Source organism: Aphis gossypii, chromosome 3, assembly GCF_020184175.1.
Source record: "Aphis gossypii isolate Hap1 chromosome 3, ASM2018417v2, whole genome shotgun sequence".
Taxonomy (NCBI): domain Eukaryota; kingdom Metazoa; phylum Arthropoda; class Insecta; order Hemiptera; family Aphididae; genus Aphis; species Aphis gossypii.
The window spans coordinates 3,934,643-3,943,930 of record NC_065532.1 but is presented as its reverse complement, the minus strand read 5'-3'; the positions used below and the strand labels follow the sequence as shown (position 1 = coordinate 3,943,930).

The 9,288-nt window shown below is 27.3% G+C and overlaps 1 long non-coding RNA gene across 1 annotated transcript; it reads left to right on the top strand.

Annotated features, from left to right (window-relative positions):
• The first annotated feature begins 3,692 nt into the window (after positions 1–3,692).
• LOC126551158 (uncharacterized) lies at positions 3,693–7,585 on the top strand. The gene is made up of 2 exons (XR_007605035.1): positions 3,693–4,406; positions 4,887–7,585. It is a non-coding gene; the product is annotated as an uncharacterized LOC126551158 (long non-coding RNA).
• The last annotated feature ends 1,703 nt before the right edge of the window (positions 7,586–9,288 follow it).

Genomic DNA, 9,288 nt, shown 5'->3' with positions numbered 1-9,288 from the left:
TATTATGAAATATTCAAATATTCCACGATTTTTGTCCTGTCCTTGCATGATTGTGTTAATAAATTATACAAAACATGTAGCCACATCATTTAATGTAAAAGTTTAGAACAGGGTTCGTAACAAATATACAAGTATAAATTATATGTGAAATATACCATATTGATATATTTTAATAATTATATAATTTCCTGTGGTATTAAAGCTAAAAATACGAAATTGATTTTTGCTGAAATCACATTGATTAATACATATTATGTAATATGCATTATACTTACTATATGAACATACGTAATCGGGTGCTTCTTCCTCTAAAACTTAATTAATAATTATTTACTTCTTTAAATCTCTATAATTCGGTAATAGATACTGCTGAAGGTAAGTTATTATACTTTATTAATTATTTTTAATTATTACATTACTCGTTGAAACATAATTATTTCAATAAATTGGGTATTATGTATACTGTATATACCATTCACCAGCAACCCACGGCCCTCCAAATATACTTCATGTTGTTTAAATTTCAATTTTATAACTTAAATTATTGTTATAAATAATATTTAATCATGACTATTATACAACAAAAACTTTTAAATTATTATATTATTACATATTAATGGATTATTGATGATTCATATCTAAGAGTCAACGAGTTCCGACTTTTTATAAAAGAGACGTGCAGTTCTACTTAAAATGGCTAAATTATCTATTATGAATTATTCAAATATTCCACGATTTTTGTCCTGTCTTTGCATGACTGTGTTAATAAATTATACAAAACGTGTAGCCACATCATTTAATGTAAAAGTTTAGAACAGGGTTCGTAACAAATATACAAGTATAAAATATATGTGAAATATACCATATTGATTTATTTTAATAATTATTTAATTTCCCGTGGTATTAAAGCTAAAAATACGAAATTGATTTTTGCTGAAATCACATTGATTAATACATATTATGTAATATGCATTATACTTACTATATGAACATACGTAATCGGGTGCTTCTTCCTCTAAAACTTAATTAATAATTATTTACTTCTTTAAATCTCTATAATTCGGTAATAGATAATGCTGAAGGTAAGTTATTATACTTTATTAATTATTTTTAATTTATACATTACTCGTTGAAACATAATTATTTCAATAAATTAGGTATTATGTATACTGTATATACCATTCACCGGCAACCCACGGCCCTCAAAATATACTTCATGTTGTTTAAATTTCAATTTTATAACTTAAATTATTGTTATAAATAATATTTAATCATGACTATTATACAACAAAAACTTTTAAATTATTAAATCATTACATATTAATGGATTATTGATGATTCATATCTAAGAGTCAACGAGTTCCGACTTTTTATAAAAGAGACGTGTAGTTCTAATTAAAATGGCTAAATTATATATTATGAAATATTCAAATATTCCACGATTTTCGTCCTGTCTTTGCATGATTGTGTTAATAAATTATACAAAACGTGTAGCCACATCATTTAATGTAAAAGTTTAGAACAGGGTTCGTAACAAATATACAAGTATAAAATATATGTGAAATATACCATATTGATATATTTTAATAATAATTTAATTTCCTGTGGTATTAACGCTAAAAATACGAAATTGATTTTTGCTGAATACACATTGATTAATGCATATGTTATATACATATTGTATGAACATAAGTTTGGAATTGGGTGTTTCATTCTCTAAAACTAAACTAATTATTACTTACTTCATTAGAATATAGCACAAGTGCTTACGATTATGGTAAGTTATTATACTTTATTAATTATTTTTAATTTATACATTACTCGTTGAAACATAATTAGTTTAATAAACTAGGTATTATGTATACTGTATATACCATTCACCGGCAACCCACGGCCCTCCAAATATACTTCATGTTGTTTAAATTTCAAGTTTATAACTTAAATTATTGTTATAAATAATATTTAATCATGACTATTATACAACAAAAACTTTTAAATTATTATATTATTACATATTAATGGATTATTGATGATTCATATCTAAGAGGCAACGAGTTCCGACTTTTTATAAAAGAGACGTGTAGTTCTACTTAAAATGGCTAAATTATCTATTATGAAATATTCAAATATTCCACGATTTTTGTCCTGTCTTTGCATGATTGTGTTAATAAATTATACAAAACGTGTAGCCACATCATTTAATGTAAAAGTTTAGAACAGGGTTCGTAACAAATATACAAGTATAAAATATATGTGAAATATACCATATTGATATATTTTAATAATAATTTAATTTCTTGTGGTATTAAAGCTAAAACTACGAAATTGATTTTTTCTGAATACTCATTGATTAATGCATATGTTATATACATATTGTATGAACATACGTTTGTAATTGGGTGTTTCATTTTCTAAAACTAAACTACTTATTACTTACTTCATTAGAATATAGCTCAAGTGATTCCGATGATGGTAAGTTATTATACTTTATTAATTATTTTTAATTTATACATTACTCGTTGAAACATAATTAGTTTAATAAACTAGGTATTAGGTGTACTGTATATATCATTCACCGACAACCCGTGGCCCTCGGAACTTATTTTGATGTGGCACTCTAATTATACTTCATGGTGTTTTAATTTCAATTTTATAGCTTAAATTGTTATAAATATTATTTAATCATAACAAAAACTTTTAAATTTTCTCTAGTTATATATTTAATTAAAAATGATTTAATAATAACAACCGCAATGCTAAACACATAATATGATTGTTGCTTTCTGTAATTAATATATTAGTATTATATGTTTAAATTATAGTTTTTAATATTTTAATTTTGTATGTGACCCTCCATAGAAAACTGAAACAAAGTAGGTAAAAATGTTGCCGACCCCTGGTATATAATATTACAACCACCCTTACCGTGCTGACATCTAGTGAACTGTAATTAGTTAAAGCAAAGGACAAAACTTTTTCATTGCACTCCCGTGTATGTTTATAGTTTATTCTACGTTTTTGTGTTAAAATTCGGGAATGATCAACTATGAATTCAATGTTTCAATTCAAAATTGTCTTGTAGCAAGAGTTTTTTTTATATAATCACTAAGTATATCTTGATTAATTACAAGTTTTAACTAGGTGCTTTTTTGGACAATTATTAATTGATCTATCATATATATAATCATAAAATTGAAAATAATGTTGTAGCCCTTTAGGTCATTGATTTATGATCTATATCATTCTATATTATCGAAAACACATCTTAGTTATATTAGAAAGTATTTTTGTTGCATATTCATTTAGTAAAACTTTACAATTTATTTTGATATAAACATTATATTATCACTACTAGAGCCATTTACTTAAAGTTTATAAAAAATAAATCATTATTATTTCAATATTTACTTTAATGAATTTTTTTTTATAGAATTATCACACAAATTATGAACGAAAATAAAAACGTACTTCCAATCAAAATTAATTACAAGTTTAATCTTGGTACTCTGATATTTTTTCAATATTAATCACATTCTTAATAATGTCGATTAAAAACAAAAATAGAACATTTCTGATGATTAATGATTATAAATAAAGAGTCAAATTATTATAACAATATTATAGTATATATGTAAATTGATAATAATAGCATAGTTTGGTAAAAAAGTATTTTCGAATTTATCAAGGGAAAATTACAAAGTAATTAAATAAAAATTTTATTATCATAATAACATTAAAATTGATTTTAAATTCTGTTGAAGTTTTCTTATATTTGGTACTGTATTATGCCTATCACAATTTAGAGTGTATACTACATATTTAATCGTAAATACAATTATACAAATATCATTCGCACGCCATAATTAATAAAATATTATTATACTCTAACGTTTTGAATTCAAAATAAACAATTTTCGTGATATTGGAATGTATGTATTAAAAACTTATGTTTACTGATAATTATTTGTTTTTCAACCATATCTCATGTATTCTTGTGAATAATTCTTTTTTTTAGCTTTGTCCGCAACCTAATGTTAAATAGATACATATTATAAAAAAAAACAATATAATATTAAAAACACTCAGAAATAAATTTTATGATTGTAGTATATGTAATAGGTATAATACCATCGTAATGTATTATTATGTACCTAATTTTGCGCGTGCATCCGAATTGCATGCCAAAAAAAAAACATAAATTGGGATGTCCAAATTGCGTGCCATCTCTTGAAAGGGTTTGTCTGAATTGCATGCCATCAGATTATCAGGTATCAGCAATAGTTTATTTACTATACCTACACTTATTTATTAGGTATAACTTGAACTTTTTTTTTGAACTTTTCTAGTTTAACTTACTTTTCCACTGTAAGAACGGACTTTTGTTACATTTAGCTTAGTATAATAAAGTGAATATATTTTACATTTGTACATGATATATTTTAATTAAATAATTACAATAATAATATAAAATTTGGTCGAATTTAAAAAAAAAAATAATTTAAATAATAATTTGAAATTTAGTCCAGTTTTTAAATAAATAATTACAATAATAATTTAAAATTTGGTCGAATTTTTTAAAAAAAATAATTAAAATAATAATACAAATAACATTTAAGAATAATTGGAGTTTTGTTTATATAATTTAATTTTTAAAATATTTTGCTTATTATAAGGATATTTATAACTTTATAAGCATTTGAAATATTCATTTTTTTTTTAAAAAAAAAAGTGTCAATAAACATTTTTAAAGTCAAATTACTTAAAAATGTAATATAAAGTGCTTCATAAGTTAGTCTACTTCAAATATTTTTTTATAACAATTATATTAAATAATTTTAAATTTATTTTAATACAATATTATAATGGTACTTTTCTTGCCTTTATAGACAAATTTATCAATGGCATTATAAAATGAAATTGTTTTCACTTCATCTCATTCTATTGATGATATAGCTATTCTGGTGAATCGACTTTGATAAATTGTTGATCTAAGATATTTTTTTATAATTTTTAGCTTGCTGAAGCTCCTTTTACAAGTAGCTTCAGTTTAAAAATTGTCCATATTTTATGAATTTTTAAATTTAAACGGTTATAGTAGTATGATTTAGCCGATTCTAAAACCGCATCCACATCCCGCATCCCTCATCCCGCATCCTTATCCCTCATCCCTCATCCATCGCCCGCCGCCGCCATATCCACTACGTAACCGACATCAATTTTATGTTATCGCCAGTTATCATTATCATTGTTATAATTTTCTTATCAGTGTTATCATTTTCTTATCACTGTTATCATTTTATTATCAACTGTTATCATATATTGTTATCATATATTATTTTAATAACGTAAAGAAAAATGTACAAAAAATCTGGTCTTAGGGTTGATCCTTATACCCCCATTATAATCGAAGACGTCTTTTCCCACTTCGACTCTGACTCCATTGATGATGGAAATCAAAACTGTTATACTTAAGAATAAAATCTAATTTAATAGTCATTGGCAATTTTAGCATACACATCCCATCAAATGTCTTTAAGTGGTCATATTATAATAGTGATACTTAATAGAGTCTGTCGCCGCACATTAAGGTATTATAAAGAATGTATACACATTAGCGCATCCAGTAGGCATATAATTAAATGTAATAGTCATTGGCAATTTTAGCAGACACATTAATACATCTGAATTAAATGTAAAAAAATTATTGATGTTTAATAGCAGGCACATTAGCAAATCTGGATATTATATTGTGGTAAATTTCCAAAACTTTCGTAATATTCTACTTTTTTTCCGATTTTTTTATACGCTACCCAATGATTTCCTGTACTTTTTGTCGTATCCAAGTTGATAATCCCAGATTCTAAGTGTTTAGGACGAACTGGCAACTTATCTCTGGTAAACACATCGATGAAATGAGGTATATCGCGAGCGAATTTTAAGAGTTCGTAATCGTACAACGCTCTATTGGGTAACGTAGCTATTAGTTTTTTTCGTTTGTACACCCCTTCCAGTTTTATTCGGTGTTACTATTTTATATGAGTTACCTTTATACGGTGCGAAATATACTTCATTACCTAAATGTGATGGCGTTTTTCTATTAAATTCATTTGCCATCTTAACAACGTTAGCAACACCGCCAGTTAGAGCTCCCATAGACCGGCGAAAATCGGAATGAGCGGTAACACACCGCCTTTTTTCGGTACTGTTATTACTTATTATTCTTGAAGCTTTCGTTTTCTTAGTTGTAAATGTTTTTCGTGCTACGGCTACATATTTTTTGCTCAATTTCAACAATTTTTTTTCGCCTATATTTTTCTTGATAACATTTTTGGCTGCTTTGATCGCCGCTTTGTATCCACAACCACCACCGATTTTTCGTTTTGTCTTCATGGCAGTAGTCACGCCCCAAGCTACAGCTTTTTCTTTTAAACTAGAATCTTTTGACTTTAACCTGTCCCAGGCTCTTTGTTCTAATATATGGTCAGCTTCGTTACGATCTGTGATAGAGTTACTGCGCTCGTATGCTATGTCATGATCTCTACAAGCAGAGTCTAGTAGGTTTATACCTTTATCGCCTCGAGCTAATCATTTTTTCAAATTTGTACCCGGTCCACAGTATTGATAACCCAAAAAAAAAAATATTATTATTATTATTATTATTATGATAATATCGGATTTAATAAACTTACCAGGCACGTGAAGTTCGATCGGTAGTTTGTTTATAAGTGTGTTGATAAGACCACCACCTTTATTCTTGTTGCTTCTTCGAGCTGGTGTCATTCTCAGTCTGGCGAAACAAAAAAAAAATATTTCAAATCTCAAACAGTCGATTAAATCGTTTTCGGCTAAATTAGATAAAATCGAGCATTTACTCGAAGAAAATCATAAATCCGCTCAAGTACAAGAAGAAAAAAAGGAAACAATACAATTAATGTGTGTACAGATAGCTGAGCATATGACAAGAGGTGAAGTATCATTACAATCAATCAAAGAAAGTATAGAAGTGTTAAAAAACATAATACCTGCTATACTCAGCCGTCTTAATACTATTGAAACGTATTGTAAAGACAAGTCATAATGTCTTCGGCAATCTTAGACATGCAATGCGTACTTGGAGTCAACAGTAAATACATGGTTAAAGAGATGTCTATAGTGGACACAGAGACATGGACGACTCAACACTTGATTTTCAAGAATTCAAAATCTATGCAGGACAACAAAAGTCGGAAGACTAATAAGTGGCTGGAACGTAATATTATCATCAACTATCCATAGATTACGGCGATATCGAGTATGAAGAACTCGGTAAAATATTAAATTCATTAAAGTTCAACTGCATTTACGTCAAAGGAGAACAGACAAAACAAGTTCTTATGGAGTATATACCGCACGTAGCACTCATCAACATTGAAGACTTGGGCTGCCCTCGATTAGATCAAATATGCGATGACGAAACTTTACCTTGTTGTATTTTTCATATGGAATTTAATCCTAAACAGTGTACATTTTATAAAGTTTTTGCTATAACAAAATGGTTTGTAAATAATTCTTAAAAATATAACAATAAACATAATAATATTTAACATAGGTTGTTTTTATTTTACCTAACATTTTCAATATATAAATACATGGTATTTTACAAACTAAACATTAATCTATATCAAGTATTTACAATATATAACATGATAATATTTTCAATATACATATATATATACAACATTTTTATATATATATATTTATATATATATACAAAATTTATGATGGCCAACAATACTAATATCCGTTAGATCGATCATCATTTCCATAATCTTTTTTTCCCTGTAAAAGTTCAGAAATATTAAAAAAAATAAATAAATAAATAAATAAATAATTGTATTTTAAAACTTACTCTGTTATAAATGTCCGTGGGCTAGAGTATGCACTTTATCTTCAAGTACAACCCTCTTATCGTCATAATTGTTGTATGTAATTTTGTTGGTTCGAATTGTTGTCAACTGGTGATTGAACGAACGTATAGATATATTCGGTCGTCTATTTACAACCGAGTTCATACCCTCAAACAAACATCGTCTGTGATCTTCAAATGTCATATGATTCCTGACAACATGTCCTCTGATGCCCTTTGCCCTAATTTCTTCTTTGGTAGAATCAATCCCATTTATCTTATACGAGTAAGATTTTGAACGAAGCGCACAAAACTCTGTCATTATATCATCATTGGTCTCATCTGAAAATAGTCCCGGAATCTTTTTTCTTTCAGCAATAAAACAGGGATGATCTCGTGGTAAATTTGACGTGTCCATATGGTCAAGCAAAATTGGGTTGTTTGCCATATCTTCATAAAAATCGTCGGTTTCGATAAAATACTCAAATGAATCTATAAACATTAATTTATTAGTGGAAATTAAGTTAGATATAAAATAGAGTATTAATTCACCTGTATCAGTGTACATGAGTGATATTTTTTCTCCGTAGTGCCTCTTCATGACATTGTAATAGTAGTCATACATAAGAGTCTTGCTTATGTCCAGTAGAGCAAGTCCTGATAACATTTTATAATTTTAAGATTAAGAATATAAATGTGTGTATAATACATACCTATATTTATAGGTTTATCGAATTTTATGATTTTATTCTCCAATGTTATTGCACTCAAGTTTTCGTTATATGCCGTTGCGTGTTTAAATGTTGTTTTGTTTATAAGTTTCCGTAATCTATCATCGCTCGATACCAATTCTACTTTTATCCTACGACGAACCTGTTCCATAGTCTTTCCTGTAAAGTACAACATTAGTATAAAATCTTTATCACGCTAAATGTATATACATACCAAAAATTGCATTGTTCATAAGCTTAAAGAAATCCTTCTCGAAATCATTCAAAGCTCTCTTCCTCATCTCCGAATTTAATTTAATGTATTCGGCTAGCCATGCTGACTGATTGAATTGTATTATTCTATGCACCTATAAAAAAAAAAAGTATTGTAGAAATGTGAAGAAAAAAAAAAAAAAACTAAAAATTACTTTGTTACCTATTAATCCGTTTTTAATGGCTTGTTGTAGACTGCGATAATGAACAATATAATTATTTTTTGACTCGAAAGTAGCCATCAGTTTTGTCACTTTTGATCCTACAGGTACACCGTTTTGAGGTAGAAAAGGTAGATCGTTATGCAAGTCATGCAATTCTTCCGGATACGTCACGTCAACTTCATATATTCGACCGATAGGGGAAGTATCGGTTAAATCAAAAAGACCTTTCAAGTTGGGTTCAACCCACTTGAAACCA